The 20,067-nt window shown below is 44.8% G+C and overlaps 1 long non-coding RNA gene across 1 annotated transcript in view; it reads left to right on the forward strand.

The window, feature by feature from the left end:
- LOC105518180 overlaps nt 1-20,067 on the forward strand; it is a 74,938-nt gene that overhangs the window by 35,181 nt on the left and 19,690 nt on the right. Inside the window, exon 2 of the long non-coding RNA XR_001002786.1 lies at nt 1,681-1,811. This is a non-coding gene — a long non-coding RNA (uncharacterized LOC105518180). The remainder of the gene's footprint in view (nt 1-1,680; nt 1,812-20,067) is intronic.

Consider the following 20,067-nt stretch of genomic DNA (forward strand, 5'->3'; position numbering starts at 1 on the left):
AGATGGAGTCTCACTCTGTCACCCAGGCTGGAGTGCAGTGGCACAATCTCAGCTCACTGCAACCTCCGCCTCCTGGGTTCAAGCGATTCTCCTGCCTCAGTCTCACAAGTAGCTGGGATTACAGGCATGCGCCACCACACCCGGCTAATTTTTGCATTTTCAGTAGAGACGGGGTTTCAACATGTTGGACAGGCTAGTGTTGAACTCCTGACCTCAGATGATCCGTCTACCTCGGCCTCCCAAAGTGCTGGGATTACAGGTGTGAGCCACTGTGCCCAGGAGAACTTTTAAATATAGCTGTAGAGCTGTAGTCTACACATATAAACCCCTGTGTGCCCATATATACTGCCCATACAAAGCAAATCTCTTTTTATAATATAATTTGTTATTATAAACCATCACATATAACGTATATCATAACTACCTCCCATGGACATAACAGCTTCCTATGGAAAGAGTGAACCTCACTTGTCTTTAAATATCCTTCCTGGCCAGACTCATATTCTTGGAACAGGACCAAACTGAAACAGTTTTGGCATATATTATTACCTCTCTAGTGTGAAAAGATCCATGGTTCTTGTCCTTAAGATTTCATTGTCTATATAAATCTGAATTTGGATATGCAGTATACGTGATACTGTATTGCAAGTTTCAGTAGCTGCAATTACGCTAACATCCTTATCTAACGTTCATCCTCTCTTCCCTTGAAGTAATATCCAACAAGACTGCAGGACTATTGTAGAAGATGTTATCTCATCATTTTAATCACTGCGGAAGCCACAGTGGGGAGGGCAGCTTTGCAGATTTCAAGAATCTGAGGCCTTTCTTCCTTTGCTTTTTCTCTGCCTACTCCCTCTCTTCATCTTTGTTTTCCTCCGTGTTCCTCTCTTCTCCCTCCCACTCTTGCATTTGCTGAGCCTCCACAGTTTGAGTCACAGGCTGCATCCCGTCTTGAAGGCATGATCATTAGTCAGGGATGCAGGATCAGCCTTCCTCGGGCTTTCTATGGACATCTGGGAGGCTGCAGGTCGACCAGTGCTGCTGGCACAGCCCATGCACCTCCAGGGTTTTTGCTGAGACCGAGGGCAGTGACAGCCCCAGAGCAGAAGGGATGCAGGAGAATCAGTACTGGACATTGACGGAGGCTGTGCAGGTGAAGTGGAGAGGGAGTGTTGCCATCTGGGGACTCGACAGGGGCACAGATGGAGTGGCAGATAGGGCTCAACGTGCCTGCCTGATCTCTGAGGAGAAGCCTCTGACCGAAGGGAACCCAGAGTGCAGCTATTAAGCTGGGGTGTCACTAGGGATAGGCATGACACAGAGTGAGTCCCCCCACCTGTAGCTGCACCTGCACCTGGGACCAGCCTTCAACCTCCCTTGTCTCTCCTCTGCCTCGGTTCTCATCCCTCCTCCCACTCCCTCTAGGCAAACAGCATTCTGGTGCTTCCTAGCATTTGCTATGAGGTAATGCTCTGGAATCCCCAGTTATTGAAATTATATAAACCAGGGGACTCAGAGGAAGAGAGGGTGCTCTAAGAATCCAGTCCTGCAGCCAAGGAGGAAGTCCTTCCTTCCTTCATTTCACCAGGCTGTTTCAAACTGGGTTTTGAAAGGCGCTGGGTTTTTTTTTTTTTTTTTTGAAACTTATGGTCAGTCCCCTTTCATATCTTTTCAACTTAGAGTCTGTGTGAGAACCAGGACACTTGTCTTGTTGAAAAGGGAGACACAAAAGCTGAAAATGCCCGGAAGGATATGGCTTCCTGGAACTGCAGGACGTGTAGCTGCGGCTGTGGGGTGGACCATGGAAACGGGTTTGAAGAGAGAAGCTTTGTTCTTCTCCATCTCCCGTCATTGTTCTGAGCCAGGGTTCTGCCTCCTCCCTAGGGATGAAATTTGGTAGCAAGGGTCAGAAAAAGTAAAGTTCAAGGTTGGCACAGGTTCCCAGGGAATGAAGGTGGAAACCACTGTCTACCTTTTTCCAAACTCAAAAACGTGAAATAATGGATTCTTTTTGTGTGTGTGTGAGATGGAGTCTTGCTCTGACGTCACCCCAGCTGGAGTGCAGTGGCATGATTTCAGCTCACTGCAACCTCCTCCTCCCAGGCTCAAACCATCCTGCCACCTCAGCCTCCTTTGTAGCTGGAACTACAGGCGCCCACCACCATGCCCAGCTAATTTTTGTGGTTTTAGTAGAGATGGTGTTTCACCATGTTGGCCAGGCTGGTCTCAAACTCCTGACCTCAAGTGATCTGCCTGCCTTGGTCTCCCAAAGTGTTGGGATTACAGGCATGAGCCACTGCATCCGGCCAAGATGGACTCAGTTTTCACCTTGGCATCTCTAGAAAGGGAAAACTTGAGGAAAACCCACACCTCGACCCTTGAGTGAAGATGCCAAGTAATTATTTTGTAGTTGGTCTTGAGCATCCTTTTTTTTCTGTGCCTCTCACATCCCTTCTTGTTGTTCTCTTCTTCCAATTGGTTTCTGTCCGGCATTATGTGCTCTATCCAGAAATGCCCCACCCAGGCCTCTGGGGCAGGAGCTCATGCTGTAAGATTACTTCCCTTTCTCCTTCTTCTGCACTTCTTCACAACTCTGATTCCCTGGAGGGTGCAGTTTATCTTAGCTAGTAGTTAGGAGAAAAGCATCTGGTTAAGTTAATTCAAATTAAAACCATGAAAATACTCTTCTTAAAGAGCTTGGCTATTTCCCCTTACTCCTGAAAACAGTCACACAGGATACCCAAGTGGGCTGACATGAGGGAATCATCTTTAAACCAAGATGCTCCTCTCTCCCTTGCCTGTAGTCTATGAGCTCTGTAGGCTCCTTTAAAGAAGGCAGGGCTTTCTCTCTTCCTCTCATGCCTCTGAGACATTTTCCAGAAATTTAAGGTGAAAGATGGAAAATATCCTTGTCAGGCCTCTGAGCCCAAGCTAAGTCATCATATCCTCAGGGACCTGGTCGTGTACATCCAGATGGCCTGAAGCAACTGAAGATCCACAGAAGTGAAAATAGCCTTTACTGATGACATTCCAGCATGGTGATTTGTTTCTACCCCACCCTAACGGATCAATGTTCTTTATAATTTCCCCCAACCTTAAGAAGTTTCTTTGTAATTCTCCCCACCCTTGAGAATGCACTTGGTGAGCTTCACCCACTGCCCCCAAAACATTGCTCTTAACTCCACCACCTATCCCAAAATATGCAAGAACTCATGATAATCCCACCACCTTTGCAGACTCCTTTTTCGGACTCAGCCCGCCTGTACCTAGGTGACATGAACAGCCATGTTGCTGACACAAAGCCTGTTTGGTGATCTCTTCACACGGACGCACGAAACAATCCTCAGTAATGGTTCTCTAAAATGCACTTGACTTTTTGTTTGTTTGTCTCACTCTCACCCAGGCTGAAGTGCAGTGGTACGATATCGGCTCACCTCCTGGGTTCAAGTGATTCTCCTGCTTCAGTCTCCTGAGTAGCTGGGATTACAGGCACATGCCATCACTCCTGGCAAAATTTTTTGTATTTTTGGTAGAGATGGGGTTTCATCATGTTGGCCAGGCTGGTCTCGAACTCCTTACCTCAGGTGATCCGCCCACCTCCGCCTCCCAAAGTGCTGGGATTACAGGTGTGAGACACCGTGCCCAGCCTGTACTTGACATTTTTAACACCTAGGGTCCTTGGGCAGATATCCACATCTCTGTCTCAGGAGGCAGTCCTGGTCCTTAGCTCCCCACCCCAGCCCCCTCGCATCCCTGAAAATTGAGAGCTGCCAGGAACAAAGCAGACTGTTGCTGACCTCAGAAGAATACAGATGCACTTAGCCACTTGTGAGGATGAGGGATTCAGTAACCTTCTGGAACAGAAATAATGAAGATGAGGCCAGTCCTTCACGTGTGGCATGTTTTCTTGGTGTGCTTTGCTCCTTTGGAAGAGACTTAGGGGACAGGAGCATGAGAATGGGGCCCCCAAATATACCTGTTCCTTCTGAGGCAGGTGAGAGGCAGCCCAAATGAAAGCCCTCTTCCTGGCTGGTAAGGGCAGCAGAGATGGTGCTGAGACAGCTGTCTCTACATCATTTCTCAAAAAGCAGCAAAGGACTACGTGGAGGTGAAATTCTTCCCCATCTCAATGTGCCTGCTTAGCCAAATGTGGAATGTTGTAGAATGCATATCTTGAATATTAGTCAGGATTTTGCCAGCTTACAAGGCAAGAAGGAAGGGATTCGTTGACTCCAGTACCGGGAAGTTTAAAACATGACTCTTCAGATGTGACTGGGTTTAGTGATTTAAATAATGTGATTAAGGCCGGATGCGGTGACTCACGCCTATAAATCCCAGCACTTTGGGAGGCCAAGGTGGGCAGATCATTTGAGGTCAGGAGTTTGAGAGCAGCCTGGCCAAAATGATGAAACCCCATCTCTACTGAAAATACAAAAATTAGCTGGGCGTGGTGGCATGCACCTGTAATCTCAGCTATTGGGGAAGCTGAGGCAGGAGAATAGCTTGAACCCAGGAGGTGGAGGTTGCAGTGAGTTGAAATCATGCCACTGCATTCCAGCCTGGGTGACAGAGTAAGACTCTGTTTCAAAAAATAAATATAAATAAAGTCATTAGTTCCCTCTCTCTCCCTCAGTTGACTTGTTTGTCTTAACATTGGCTTTTTTCTCAGGTAGGATCTCTCTGCTGAGTGGCAGATGGCCTTTGGGCAGTGATGAGTATTACAATGTCTTCCCTGCATGTCTTTCCCATCAACTCCATCGAAAGTCCCAGGGAAGACTCTGACAGGCCTGGCCTGGGTAAGATGTCCTTACCTGAACCAATCATTGCAGCCAGGAGGATGAAGTCCTCTAATTGGCCAGCTCACATTATGACCACAACATGTGTGGGGAAGACCAGGCAAGGAATTAGCCATCTTGTTAGGTAGAGGAGGAGCAATTCCCAAAAGAAAAATATACTAAGCAGATAAAAAGTAATACAGCTATACACCTTTATAAGTGTCAACTTACTCATTACTAATGCAAATTAACCACCAATAGGGTGGGAGATGTGAGCAATGCCAAGATTTATAAGACATGGCTTTTGTCCTTAAAGATCATATAATCTATTTGTTCCAGAAGCTAGTCACATTCTCTAATAATTTGAGGAAACACGAATGAATTCATTGGAAAATATTTGCTAAGTGCTTACTTAATGCCAGACACAGCTCTAGATTCCTGTTATACAAAGATAAAAGACAGCTTTCTTCCCATAAAAACCTTAAAATCAAGTGAGAGAGACAAGCAAACTAACAAACATTTAAAGTACAGGACTTGGCTGGGCGCAGTGGCTCACACCTGTAATCCCAGCACCTTGGGAGGCCGAGGCAGGAGGATCACTTGAGCCCAGGAATTTGAGACCAACCTGGGAAACATAGGGAGACCCTGTCTCTACAATATTTAAAAATTAGCTGGGCATGGTTGCATGCACCTGTAGTCCCAGCTACTGGGAGGCTGAGGCAGGAAGATCACTTGAGCCCAGGTGGTTCAGGCTGCAGTGAGCTGTGACTGTGCCACTGCAGTCAGCCTGGACAGCAGAGCAAGATCCTGTCTCAAAAATCAATTAATCGAACAATCAATCAATCAATAAATAAAAATAAAGTTCAAGGCCACAGTTGCGATGACAGAAGTGTGCACAGTTATCATGAGAGCCCCCAAAACGCACCAACAAAACGTTAGGCTCAGAGGAAGTGATTTGTAAGCCAGAGCTTGAAAAACAAGTGAGAGTCAGATGAGACTGGAGGGTGGGGAAGGATCTTCCAGACAGAGGGACTAGTTTGTGCAGTGGTACAGGGTGTGGAGTAGGGTGGTGTGTTTGGAGAACTGTAAATACTGACACGCATCACTTAACAACAGGGTTATGTTGTGAGAAATGCATTATTAGGCAATTTTGCCCTTGTGCGAACATCAGAGTGTACTTAACACATATCTAAATGGCATAGCCTGCTGCGTACCTGACTATATGGTATAGCCTCCTCTTCCTAGGCTACGCACCTGTACAGCATGTTCCTGCACTGAATACTGCAGGCAACTGGAATGCAATGGTAAGAGTTTGTGTATCTAAACCTCTAAACATAGAAAAGGCACAGTAAAAATGCGGTATTTTAATCTTATGAGACCACTGTTGTATATGAGGTCTGTTGTTTACCAAAACATCATTCTGCAGCACATGACTGTAGTTTGAATGGAGTACATGAGGGGATACTGGGAGAGATGAACCCAAAGCAGTGGGCAGGAGCCAGATCACAAAGGGCCTGGTGTCAAGCGTACAGATGTTAGCTTGCCCCTGATTTCCAACAAGGCACAGACGTGTCCAGATTTGCAATAGAGCATGCTCATTCTGGCAGCATGTGAGTGGAGTGAGCCAGACTGGAGGTAGGGAGGAGGGTCAGGAGACTGCCTTGGGAAGCCATTCGTGACCTGGTGGGGACTCCTTCTGTGCAGGCAATGTCAGCTGATAAAATAGATAATTAGAAAAGTCACTGTTCTGCAACCCCAATTCAGGCAACGATTCAGATTATCAGATGCTAAGATATTCACATGTTCTTAAAGAATCACTCCCCAGATTTTTAAAAATATATATATATTTTTTGGCCAAGTACTGTGACTTTACGCCTGTAATCCTAGCACTTTGGGAGGTTGAGGCGGGTGGATCATTTGAGGTCAGGAGTTCAAGACCAGCCTGACCAACATGGCAAAACCGGGTCTCTACTAAAAATACAAAAAAAATTGGCCAAGTGTGGTGGCCTGTAATCTCAGCTACTCAGGAGACTGAGGCAGGAGAATCACTTGAACCTGGGAGGTGGAGGTTGCAGCGAGCCGAGATTGCACCACTGCACTCCAGCCTGGGCAACAGAATGAGACTCTGTCTCAAAAAGAAAAAAGTTTATTTTTAATTGTTGTGGGTACATAGTAGGTGTATATATTTATGGGATATAGGAGAGGTTTCCACACAGGCATGCAATACATAATGATCGCATCATGGAAAATGGGTATCTATCCCCTCAAGTATTTATCCTATCATTCCATGTATTATTATTATTATTATTATTATTATTTGAGATGGAGTTTTGCTTTTGTTGCCCAGGCTGGAGTGTAATGGCGACATCTCGGCTTATTGCAGCCTCTGCCTCCAGATTCAGGTGATTCTCCTGTCTCAGCCTCCTGAGTACCTGGGATTACAGGCATGTGCCATCATGCCCAAGGATCAATGACAAAATACAAAATTTTGTATTTTTAGTACAGACAGGGTTTTACCACGCTGGTCAGGCTGGTCTCGAACTCCTAACCTCAGGTGATCCACTCGCCTCGGCCTCCCAAAGTGCTGGGATTACAGGCATGAGCCACTGCACCCGGCCATTCCATGGATTATTAACTACACAGTGGAAACTGTACCTTTGCAGTGGAAAGATCTGGTGGACATCATCTTAAGCAAGAGATCAGACTCCACATAGTGGGACAACCTGATGTTATGGACCTTCCAAGGGATGTGATAAGCGATGGGTAACATCTCCTGTACAGTATTCTTTCCAAAGAGCTTCAGCCTGAATCTAATAATGAGGAAACAACTGGACAAATTCAGAATGTGGGAGGTTATACAGGAAAACAGGCTGGAACTGCTCAAGACAAATCCAAAATGTGGGAGATTACATAGGAAAACAGGCTGGAACTGTTCAAAAACTCAGTGTCATAAAAAACAAAAATAAAAACAAAATAGGGGGAGAATGTTCTAAATCAAAAGAAGGAGATGCAACAACCACATAAAATATGTAACCCCTGATGAGATCCTTGGTCGGACACTTAAAGCAGCCTGAAAGTTGGCTGGGCACAGTGGCTCACGCCTGTAATCCCAACACTGTCTCAAAACAAAAAACGATAAAAACAGCATGAAAGACACTGGGGACAGTTGAGTTTGAACTAAATATGAGGTATTGGTTTTCTTAGGTGTGATAATGATATCATGGTTATGTAGGAGAATGACTTTATGCTTAGGTGATGCTGCAGAATTGAGGGGTGAAGTGTTATGATGTTGCCAACCTACGTCCAAATGACTCAGGAAAATATGCATGTTATTATGTACCTACATGACATATGGATGTTTTTGCATATATATGATATGTGGAAACTATCATATATATGACAGCTATGGGTGTTCTTACAAATGTGGCAAAATGTTAACAATGTTTCTGTTTACGTGAAGGATCCTGGGAATTCTTATATGATTCTTTCAGGGTTTTTGTTTTTTGTTTTTGGTAGTTTAAACACCATGAAAAAGAATGAAAATAAGAAGCAGGAGGAGAAGGAGAGAATTAATGACAGTTTGGCCCAAGACAGTAGCAGTGGTTTTGGGGAACGTCCTGGGCTGCTGTAACAAAGTACCCCAGCCTGGGTACTTATAAACGACAGAAATGTGCTTCTCACCGTTCCGGATGTTGGAAGTCTGAGATCAGAGCACCAGCACTATTGGGTTCTGGTGAGGATTGTCCTCAGGGTTGCAGACTGCTGACTTTTGGTTGTATCCTCACATGGCAGAAAGAGAGCTAGAGAGCTCTCTGGGGTCCCTCTCTCTCTCTTTTTTCTTTTTTTGAGAGAGGGTCTCACTCTCTTGTCCAGACTGAATGGAGTGCAGTGGCGTGATCCTGGTTTGCTGTACCCTTAACTTCCCGGGCTCAAGCAATCCTCCCACCTCCCGAGTAGCTGGGAATACAGGTGCGCTCCACCATGCCTGGCTAATTTTTGTATTTTCTGTAGAGATGGGGTCTCACTATGTTGCCCAGGCTGGTCTCAAACTCCTGGGCTCAAGCAGTCTGCCCACCTTGGCTTCCCAAAGTGCTGAGATTACAGGCTTGAGCCCCCACACCCAGCCTGCTTTCTCTCTTGTTTTTTGTTTTTTAAGGCTAGTCAAGTGAAGCAGTGGGAGTGGAAAAGGAACAAAGAAGTCTGTAGCTAGTTGTTATCAATTAGGTGTAAACACCACTGCTCTTGGCCCAGCCTGGAGTCTCTTTTATAAGGCACTAATCCCATTTATGAGGGCTCCACTCTCATAACCTAATTACCTCCCAAAGGCCCCACCTCCTAACAGTGTCGCACTGGGGATTAGAATTTCATATATGAGGCCGGGCATGGTGGCTCAAGCCTGTAATCCCAGCACTTTGGGAGGCTGAGGCAGGTGGATCACTTGAGGTCAGGAGTTCAAGACCAGCCTGGCCAACATAGTGTAATCCTGTCTGTCCTAAAAATATAAAAATTAGCCAGGCATGGTGTCGGGTGCCTGTGGTCCCAGCTACTCAGGTGGCTGAGGTGCAAGAATCGCTTGAACCCAGGTGGCAGAGGTGGCTGTGAGCTGAGATCGTGCCACTGCACTCCAGTCTGGGCGACAGAGAGAGATTCTATATAAAAAAAAAAAAAAAAAAAAAAAAGGCCGGGCATGGTGGCTCACGCTTGTAATCCCAGCACTTTGGGTGGCCGAGGCAGGCAGGTCACTTGAGGTCGGGAGTTTGAGACCAGCCTGGCCAACATGGTGAAACCCCATCTCTACTAAAAATACAAAAATTAGCCAGGGATGGTGGTGCATGGCTGTAATCCCAGCCACTTGGGAGGCTGAGGCACAAGAATTGCTTGAAACCAGGAGGTGGAGGTTAGTGGTGAGCCGAGATCACACCATTGTACTCCAGCATGGGGGACAAGAGTGAAACTCGGTCTCAAAAAAAAAAAAAAAAAAATTATGTATGATTTTAGAGGGACATAAACATTCGGTTCAGTTCATTGTAGGGAAGAAGGTTGGAATTAAGAGAAATACAGGAATATTAGGAATCTGTCCTGATGTGGAATAATGTTTGGGGATTCAGCTAGCGTGAAGTGAGGGAAACAAGCCCAGTCAGGGGTTCCAGTCCTGGACATAGATTATATGACATACTTTCCTAATGCAAACAGTGACAAAAATCACCAGAAATCAACAATGCTTACCTTACCACACCAAGCAGAGCGCTGTGAACAGCGCTGAATCAGGAATCAGGATGTTGGAGTTCTGATCCCGGCTCTACCACTGAGCTGCTATGAGTGAGGTGAGCTCTTCTGGGGCTCCTCCTGTGAAAAATGAGAAGATTGGAGCAGACCTTCCCCGAGGCCCTGTTCAATCTTTCACAAGAACACAGTTGTGGTCACCCTTCCTTATTGACGTTACTGAGTCATCTGAGCTGTTAATGAGATGTTGTCACGTCTGCCATTTCATTCTCGCCGTCTTGATTTATTTCTCCAAGCCTCTTGGCCACCCTCTCATGAGAGCCTGTCCTTGACTAAACCAGGTCCTCACTGAACGCTGTGCTTTACGGGGGAGCTGTAATAGTTGCCAGTTCCTCATTCTGTCTGCCCTAGATTTAGTGACGAGGTTTCTTCCTGGACTCTTGGATGTTGCTTTCTATTAATAACACGTCTGACTTTCTCTTTGTATGAAGCTAACACATACTTACGGTTGAAAATTTATGACATTCGGGAAACTCTGTAAAATAAAACTTTTTTTTTTTTTTTTTTGAGACGGAATCTCACTCTGTTGCCCAGGCTGGAGTTCGGTGGCACAGTCTCAGCTCACTGCAACCTCTGCCTCCCGGGTTCCAGTGATTCTCCTGCCTCAGCCTTCCAAGTAGCAGGGACTACAGGTGCACGCCAACACATCTGGCTAATTTTTGTGTGTGTATGTATTTTCAGTAGAGATGGGGTTTCGCCATGTTGGCCAGGCTGGTCTTGAACTCCTAATCTCAGGTGATCTGCCTGCCTTGGCCTCCCAACGTGCTGGGATTACAGGCATGAGCTATAGTGCCTGGCCTTGTAAAAGATAATTTAAGTTACTCACAATTCCAATTTGCCGATAGCCACCATTAAATGTTTTTCCGAATGGTGTGTGTGTGTGTGTGTGTTCGTTGCATAGTTCATCTCTTATCATATACATAATTTTGTATTTTTTTTCATTTAATAATATATGTTGCACACTCTTGGGAGGGAATGGGACAGACTCCCATTCTATAATTTCTTTTTCAGAATTTTACAAGCTTGGAATGTCATCATGGCATCTCATTTTAACAGCCCTCCATATATGAAAAAGCTCTCCATATATATGACATTATATATACCCAAGAAATGTAATGTTAAAATGTGTTTCTTTATCATATCTTTTTCTATATAATTAAAATATTCAATATTTTCATATAGGAAATTTTCCAGGCCAGGCCAGGCATGGTGGCTCATGCCTGTAATCCCAGCATTTCAGGAGGCCAAGGTGGGCAGATCACTTGAGGACAGGAGTTCAAGACCAGCCTAGCCAACATGGCAAAAACCCATCTCTACTAAAAGTACAAAAATTGGCCAGGCGTGGTGGCAAGTGCCTGTAATTCCAGCTACTCAGGTGGCTGAGCCATGAGAATTGCTTGAACCTGGGAGGCAGAGGTTGCAGTGAGCCAAGATCACACCACTGTACTCCAGCTTAGACAACCGAGCAAGACTCTGTAAAAAGAAAGAAAGAGAGAAAGAGAGAGAGATAAAGAAAGAGAAAGAGAGAAAGCAAGAAAGAAAGAGGGAAGGAAGGAAGGAGGAAAGGAAGGCAGGAGGGAGGGAGGGAAGAAAAGAAAAGAAAAGAAAAGAGAAAAGACAAGACAAGACAGGACATTTTCCAGGCTGGGCGCGGTGGCTCATGCCTGTAATCCCAGCACTTTGGGAGGCCAAGGTGGGAGGATCACTTGAGCCCAGGAGTTTGAGACCAGCCTGGGCAACATGTCGAGACCCCATCTCTACAATGTTAAAAATTAGCCAGGTGTAGTGGTGGTACCTGTGGTCCCAGCTACTCAGGAGGCTGAGATGAGATGGGAGTATCACTTGAGCCCAGGAGGTTGAGGATTACAGTGAGCTGTGATCATGTCACTGCACTCTAGCCTAGGTGACAAGGTGAGACCGCAATTAGAAAAAAAAGAGAGAGAGAGAGAATTTTCCAAATAACTGGGCAACTCTTTCCCCACCTTCTCTTGTTTTGATGTAAGGCTGGCCTATTACATCATCAATACTACCGAGGAAGTACCAGGACACAGAAAAAATGAAGGGAAGAAATACAGTACAATGTCTTAGTTTATGATACTACATTGTTAATGGTGGATCCATAGAAATACATCTGGGTGGTGGTTGCATTTGGAGGGTGTGTATGCGGTGAGTAGTTGGTAGGGGAGAGGCAAGTGGGGAGAGCAACAAAAATGAATTAAACCGGATGGGTGTTGAGTGAGGCATGGTAACTACTTTGGGAATTTTTTCTCTTCCTTTGTTACTAATGCCAAATAGCAAAGGCTAATTTTAATGTAATGGGTATATGTGTGTCTAAGTGGAGGGACAGACAGACAGACATCATGGGGGGAATGCATCCTAGAGTCCTTTTAAAATCAAAACCAGCACTAATAAAGAGCTTTTTCTAATGTCATTATATTAATTCAAAAATATCCTAACACTCGACAGATGGATATTCTTAAATGTCTCCAAGGAAGAACCTAAACCATTTGCTCATGCTAGCATCTCATATTTTGATCTGAAATTTCAAACCACTTAATTCATCCTCATGGCTCTCATGGGAAGCAAGGAGAAAGAAGAAATTACTCTCCACCACCTCTTTTATATGATATATGTCTATATACACTTACATTTTTATTACACACTTAACTTTACAGAAAAGGAAATCCCATAAACTAGGTGCATCTCTCCGAAATCACTTTTAACCCTCATTAGCTTGGAGGCATTCAACTGAAACCATTGCTTACATACTCTCTGTCTCTCTGCATTCTTTCCATATACACACATTTCAGTGACCATCACACTTATTATTATTATTATTAATAAAGACGGAGTCTCACTCTGTCGCCCAGGCAGGAGTGCAGTGGCACGATCTTGGCTCACTGCAAGCTCCTCCTCCCGGGTTCACACCATTCTCCTACTTCAGCCTCCCGAGTAGCTGGGACTACAGCACCCACCACCACGCCTGGCTAATTTTTTTTTTTTGTATTTTTAGTACAGATGGGGTTTCACCGTGTTAGCCAGGATGGTCTCGATCTCCTGACCTCGTGATCTGCCTGCCTCGGCCTCCCAAAGTGCTGGGATTACAGGCGTGAGCCACTGTGTCCGGCCACACTTATTATTATTTTTTTTTATTTTATTTTTGTTCTTTTTTCTTTTTTTTTTTTTACCTTTCTATTTTTTTTTTTTTTTTTTTGAGACGGAGTCTGGCTCTGTCGCCCAGGCTGGAGTGCAGTGGCATGATCTTGGCTCACTGCAACCTCCACCTCCAGGGTTCAAGCAATTATCTGCCTCAGCCTCTAGAGTAGCTGGGACTACATGTACTCACCATCATGCCCACCTAATTCTTTTTGTATTTTTTTGTAGAGATGGGGTTTCACCATCTTGGCCAGGCTGACCTTGAACTTCTGACCTCGTGATCCACCCGTCTCGGCCTCCCAAAGTGCTGGGATTACAGGCTTGAGCCACCGCGCCTGGCCTACTCTTACTATTTTTAATGACTGCATAGCGTCTTGTTGTATTGGTATATCATTGTTTACACAATTATTTTATTGTGAGAGCTTTTGGGGTTGGCTTTGAATTATTTGAAACATCATAAGTAATATTATGAATGCATCATTGTGCAAAATATTCTTTTTCCTTTTGAATTCTTTGAGTCCCATTGATGCTGACTTTTATTATTATACACTTTGCTCGTGTGTAATAATAAAAGGCAGATAACAGAACCGCTAAGCTGTTTGTGTTTGTCTAATTTCTATGAATGGTTTAGGTTATGGCTTCTATTTTCCTGTGTATAAAATTGTGTATTCTTATTCTTTTACACTCTGGCTATTTGCCAAGTAGAAGAAGCTAAGGATTAACCATATACATTTTTATTAAATCTAGATTTATTTAGGGAATCTAAGCTTTTTTTTTTTTTTTTTTTTTTGAGATGCAGTCTTGTTCTGTGGCCCAGGCTGGAGTGCAGTTGCATGATCTTGGCTCACTGCAACCTCCACCTCCAGGGTTCAAGCAATTATCTGCCTCAGCCTCTAGAGTAGCTGGGACTACATGTACTCACCATCATGCCCACCTAATTCTTTTTGTATTTTTTTGTAGAGATGGGGTTTCACCATCTTGGCCAGGCTGACCTTGAACTCCTGACCTCGTGATCCACCTGCCTTGGTCTCCAAAGTGCTGGGATTACAGGCGTGAGCCACCGCATCTAGCCTGTGCCCTTTTCTTTAAACTTGGTTTCATTGCATTATTTTGTATGATGTAGTTTTAGATGTTATAAAGGGAGTGTAACAGGACTCACTCATGGACTCTTTTCCAAGAATTTCTGCAGCCCTTGGGAACTCCCACATCACCAATGCAAAAACCTAGTACCTGAACCCTCTGGTCTCAGCAAAAGAAAATAGCCTTGGCTTATGGTTGAAATGGGGCTTGGGATATCCTAGGAAATGACCTCCTTTGTGGGAGTGTGACGAGAGCTGAGTTGTCAGTCTCCAGGGACACTGCTATCAGTATCCTTTTCCACTTTATTAGTTGTTCCAAAATAATAATTGTAATATCTCAGAATTAAATCTCTGGCTGTCCTTTCAACCATGTGGTTAGGGCCAGACTGGTTATTCCCAGAGCTGCCCATGGGTCACAGCGAAGGCAAGGACCACGTGTTTCATTGACTTAAACATGCTTGCTCTGGGCCACTGTGATTACACGGTTATCTTTCTTCCATTATCCTGGGCCTGAATGCATCACACGCTTTCCTGGCTTGAGGCAAGAGGTGCAAGATAACTGAAGGTTATCTTCATGGTCATCTCGAGTATGAGCATTTGGGGCGGGGGTTGTTTGTGCATGTGCACATCTGTGCATGTGTGCACGCTGCTTATCTCTCTAGGTATCTGTTGGGCTACACTTGCTATGCTTGTGCAGCAGCCTCTCTTCCACAGTCCTGGCTGGAAGATGGAGGCGAGATGGCTGGATGATCAACATGGCTGCTGAGCCACGTTCGCGGGCTCAGGCCATTCTGCTCAGCTGTGCGCAGTTGGAATACAGTAGGCTATTGTTACTGGAACAAGCTCCCTGTTCTAAATTCCACCAAAGTGTAAGTAACATGACCAGGATGAGGATTCATCATGATTTGGCCAGGCACAGTGGCTCACGCCTATAATCCCAGCACTTTGGGAGGCCAAGGCCAGAGGATCACTTGAGGCCAGGAATTCGAGACCAGTCTGACCAACAGGGTGAAACCCTGTCTCCACTAAAAATACAAAAATTAGTCAGGTGTGGTGGTGCATGCCTGTAATGTAATCCCAGCTACTAGGGAGGCTGAGGCAGGAGAATTGCTTGAACCTGGAAGGCGAAGGTTGCAGTGAGCCAAGATTACGCTACTGTACTCTAGCCTGGGCAACAGAGTGAGACTCTGTCTCAAAAAAGAAAAGAAAGAAAAGAAAATGCGACTAGGATCTCTGAAACTCCTATTACACAGAAGACTGCAAAAGCCAGTATTGAGGAGATGGTGAGAGAAAGCTGTTCGTGTGTAGGCAGAGTGTGATAATTCAAAAACGAGACAAAGAAGGAAAAGAGTGCAGCAAACATGGTGTAAAGAAAGGGCTGAAGAGGAGAGGGTAAAAGGAAGGAGAGGGTCTGTTGTTACTGGCAGGGCTAATCCCAGGCAGTGCTATGTGCCCGGCAATCTTCTAGCCCAGCTTCCTACTGGTAGGTCTCTAAGTACAATGCCACCAGTATATAATGTGCTAAATATTTTTAATCAACTTTCTTTTCAAAACAAGCATCTAATTCATCTTAAATAATACCATGTGGGAAACAATAAGTTTGATATCTAGTTATATGTTCTCTAATACATGTTAGGATAAACACACAATTAGTAACAGTATCTGTCCATCTATCCATATATGAAGCGCCAAAAACAATCCCAGTTGCTGCGCAGTGGTGTGCACACAATTCCATGGAAAGTCCATTCCCTCCTCACCCCATAACCCGTCCCTTAGCCATCATCATCTCTTACTGGAATTATCCAAACAGCCGTCTCATAGATGTCCCAGCCTTCAGTATTGGCCCCCTCCAATCCTGACTGTGACCACAAACTAAAGCCAGGGTGATAAATTCTAAGGTGAAAATTGTATTATAATTAAAGATGGTTGATGAAATGCATATATTTAGCACTGTTCTCTTCTAATACTGTTAAAACCACAATAAAGACTTTTCTTGAGGTGTGAAGTTGCAAGAACAAAGAGAACAGGGGAAGCTACCAGAACCCACTTGGAAGAAGCTAGCAATCAGATGCCGAAGTGGTCCTAGAGAACGTGGGCCTCAGAAATAAGAAGTACACCAAGATGGGAAGAAGATGTGGGACTCAGGAAACAAGAATTCAACCCATGAGAGAGCATGACGGGCAAGGAAGATGCCAAGATCACAACTGCCAGTCCAGACTGGAGCAGGTGAGCAGGTTCAGGAGAGATTCCTCCACAACAGGAAACTGATAGAATGCCTGAGGTGTCTGAAGACATTGAGAGACCTGGAAGTGGTGGTTCACACCTGTAATCCCAACACTTTGGGAGGCCAAAGTGGGAGGAGTTCAAGATCAACTTGGGCAATATAGTGAGATCCCATCTCTACAAAACATTTTATTTTATTTTATTTTAATTTTATGAGACAGAGTCTCTCTTTGTCACCCAGCCTGGAGTGCAGTGGTGCGATCTCCACTCACTGCAACCTCCGCCTCCTGGTTTCAAGTGATTCTCCTGCCTCAGCCTCCTGAGCAGCTGGAACTACAGGTTCGCGCCACCATGCCCAGCTAATTTTTTTGTATTTTTAGTAGAGACGGGGTTTCACCATGTTGGCCAGGCTGGTCTCAAACTCCTGACCTCAAGTGATTACCCTGCCTTGGCCTCCCAAAGTGCTGGAATTACAGGCATGAGCCACCATACCCGGCCTCTAATAAACATTTAAAAAAATTAGCCAGGCACGGGCATGCATGCCTGTGGTCCCAGCTACTCAAGAGGCTAAGGTAGGAGAACCACTTGAACCCAGGAGGTCGAGGCACCAGTAAGCTGTGATCGCACCACCGCACTCCAGCCTGGGCGACAGAGTGAGACCCTGTCTCAAAACAAACCAAACACACCTTGAGAGGAGCTTTATACAACTACAGGGGACTCAAATTTGTGATAGCACACAAAAAAGTGGACAACCAATAAAACAACAGTCATTAACTCTAGACAGAATGCTGTATAGGAAACGTGATTCCAATGCATGACACGGCTCCACTGTGAATAGGCCCCGGAGGATGTGGGACTGACTATAGTTCTATAGACCAGCATGGGAAGAGAAGGGGATAGCAAGTGAGAACAGGACAGAGGCAGTAAGGGGCCAGTGCTCATCCTCCGTGTCAGGAGTGGATGGATAATGAGGAAACTGGAAAACCACGTTTGAGATACCTGAAACTGAAAAGCTGAAGTATTTGAAAGTGGCTGGCTGTGGGGAGGAAGTAAGGATATGAAACAATTTGCCTCTTTTATTTTTTTTTATTTTAATGAGATGGAGTCTTACTCTGTCACCCAGGCTGGAGGGCAGTGGTGCCATCTCAGCTCACTGCAACCTCTGCCTCCCGGGTTCCAGTGATTCTCCTGCCTCAGCCTTCCAAGTAGCAGGGACTACAGGTGCACGCCAACACATCTGGCTAATTTTTGTGTGTGTATGTATTTTCAGTAGAGATGGGGTTTCGCCATGTTGGCCAGGCTGGTCTTGAACTCCTAATCTCAGGTGATCTGCCTGCCTTGGCCTCCCAACGTGCTGGGATTACAGGCATGAGCTATAGTGCCTGGCCTTGTAAAAGATAATTTAAGTTACTCACAATTCCAATTTGCCGATAGCCACCATTAAATGTTTTTCCGAATGGTGTGTGTGTGTGTGTGTGTTCGTTGCATAGTTCATCTCTTATCATATACATAATTTTGTATTTTTTTTCATTTAATAATATATGTTGCACACTCTTGGGAGGGAATGGGACAGACTCCCATTCTATAATTTCTTTTTCAGAATTTTACAAGCTTGGAATGTCATCATGGCATCTCATTTTAACAGCCCTCCATATATGAAAAAGCTCTCCATATATATGACATTATATATACCCAAGAAATGTAATGTTAAAATGTGTTTCTTTATCATATCTTTTTCTATATAATTAAAATATTCAATATTTTCATATAGGAAATTTTCCAGGCCAGGCCAGGCATGGTGGCTCATGCCTGTAATCCCAGCATTTCAGGAGGCCAAGGTGGGCAGATCACTTGAGGACAGGAGTTCAAGACCAGCCTAGCCAACATGGCAAAAACCCATCTCTACTAAAAGTACAAAAATTGGCCAGGCGTGGTGGCAAGTGCCTGTAATTCCAGCTACTCAGGTGGCTGAGCCATGAGAATTGCTTGAACCTGGGAGGCAGAGGTTGCAGTGAGCCAAGATCACACCACTGTACTCCAGCTTAGACAACCGAGCAAGACTCTGTAAAAAGAAAGAAAGAGAGAAAGAGAGAGAGATAAAGAAAGAGAAAGAGAGAAAGCAAGAAAGAAAGAGGGAAGGAAGGAAGGAGGAAAGGAAGGCAGGAGGGAGGGAGGGAAGAAAAGAAAAGAAAAGAAAAGAGAAAAGACAAGACAAGACAGGACATTTTCCAGGCTGGGCGCGGTGGCTCATGCCTGTAATCCCAGCACTTTGGGAGGCCAAGGTGGGAGGATCACTTGAGCCCAGGAGTTTGAGACCAGCCTGGGCAACATGTCGAGACCCCATCTCTACAATGTTAAAAATTAGCCAGGTGTAGTGGTGGTACCTGTGGTCCCAGCTACTCAGGAGGCTGAGATGAGATGGGAGTATCACTTGAGCCCAGGAGGTTGAGGATTACAGTGAGCTGTGATCATGTCACTGCACTCTAGCCTAGGTGACAAGGTGAGACCGCAATTAGAAAAAAAAGAGAGAGAGAGAGAATTTTCCAAATAACTGGGCAACTCTTTCCCCACCTTCTCTTGTTTTGATGTAAGGCTGGCCTATTACATCATCAATACTACCGAGGAAGTACCAGGACACAGAAAAAATGAAGGGAAGAAATACAGTACAATGTCTTAGTTTATGATACTACATTGTTAATGGTGGATCCATAGAAATACATCTGGGTGGTGGTTGCATTTGGAGGGTGTGTATGCGGTGAGTAGTTGGTAGGGGAGAGGCAAGTGGGGAGAGCAACAAAAATGAATTAAACCGGATGGGTGTTGAGTGAGGCATGGTAACTACTTTGGGAATTTTTTCTCTTCCTTTGTTACTAATGCCAAATAGCAAAGGCTAATTTTAATGTAATGGGTATATGTGTGTCTAAGTGGAGGGACAGACAGACAGACATCATGGGGGGAATGCATCCTAGAGTCCTTTTAAAATCAAAACCAGCACTAATAAAGAGCTTTTTCTAATGTCATTATATTAATTCAAAAATATCCTAACACTCGACAGATGGATATTCTTAAATGTCTCCAAGGAAGAACCTAAACCATTTGCTCATGCTAGCATCTCATATTTTGATCTGAAATTTCAAACCACTTAATTCATCCTCATGGCTCTCATGGGAAGCAAGGAGAAAGAAGAAATTACTCTCCACCACCTCTTTTATATGATATATGTCTATATACACTTACATTTTTATTACACACTTAACTTTACAGAAAAGGAAATCCCATAAACTAGGTGCATCTCTCCGAAATCACTTTTAACCCTCATTAGCTTGGAGGCATTCAACTGAAACCATTGCTTACATACTCTCTGTCTCTCTGCATTCTTTCCATATACACACATTTCAGTGACCATCACACTTATTATTATTATTATTAATAAAGACGGAGTCTCACTCTGTCGCCCAGGCAGGAGTGCAGTGGCACGATCTTGGCTCACTGCAAGCTCCTCCTCCCGGGTTCACACCATTCTCCTACTTCAGCCTCCCGAGTAGCTGGGA

The sequence above is a fragment of the Colobus angolensis genome, unplaced genomic scaffold (assembly GCF_000951035.1).
Source record: "Colobus angolensis palliatus isolate OR3802 unplaced genomic scaffold, Cang.pa_1.0 Scaffold109, whole genome shotgun sequence".
Lineage (NCBI taxonomy): Eukaryota > Metazoa > Chordata > Mammalia > Primates > Cercopithecidae > Colobus > Colobus angolensis.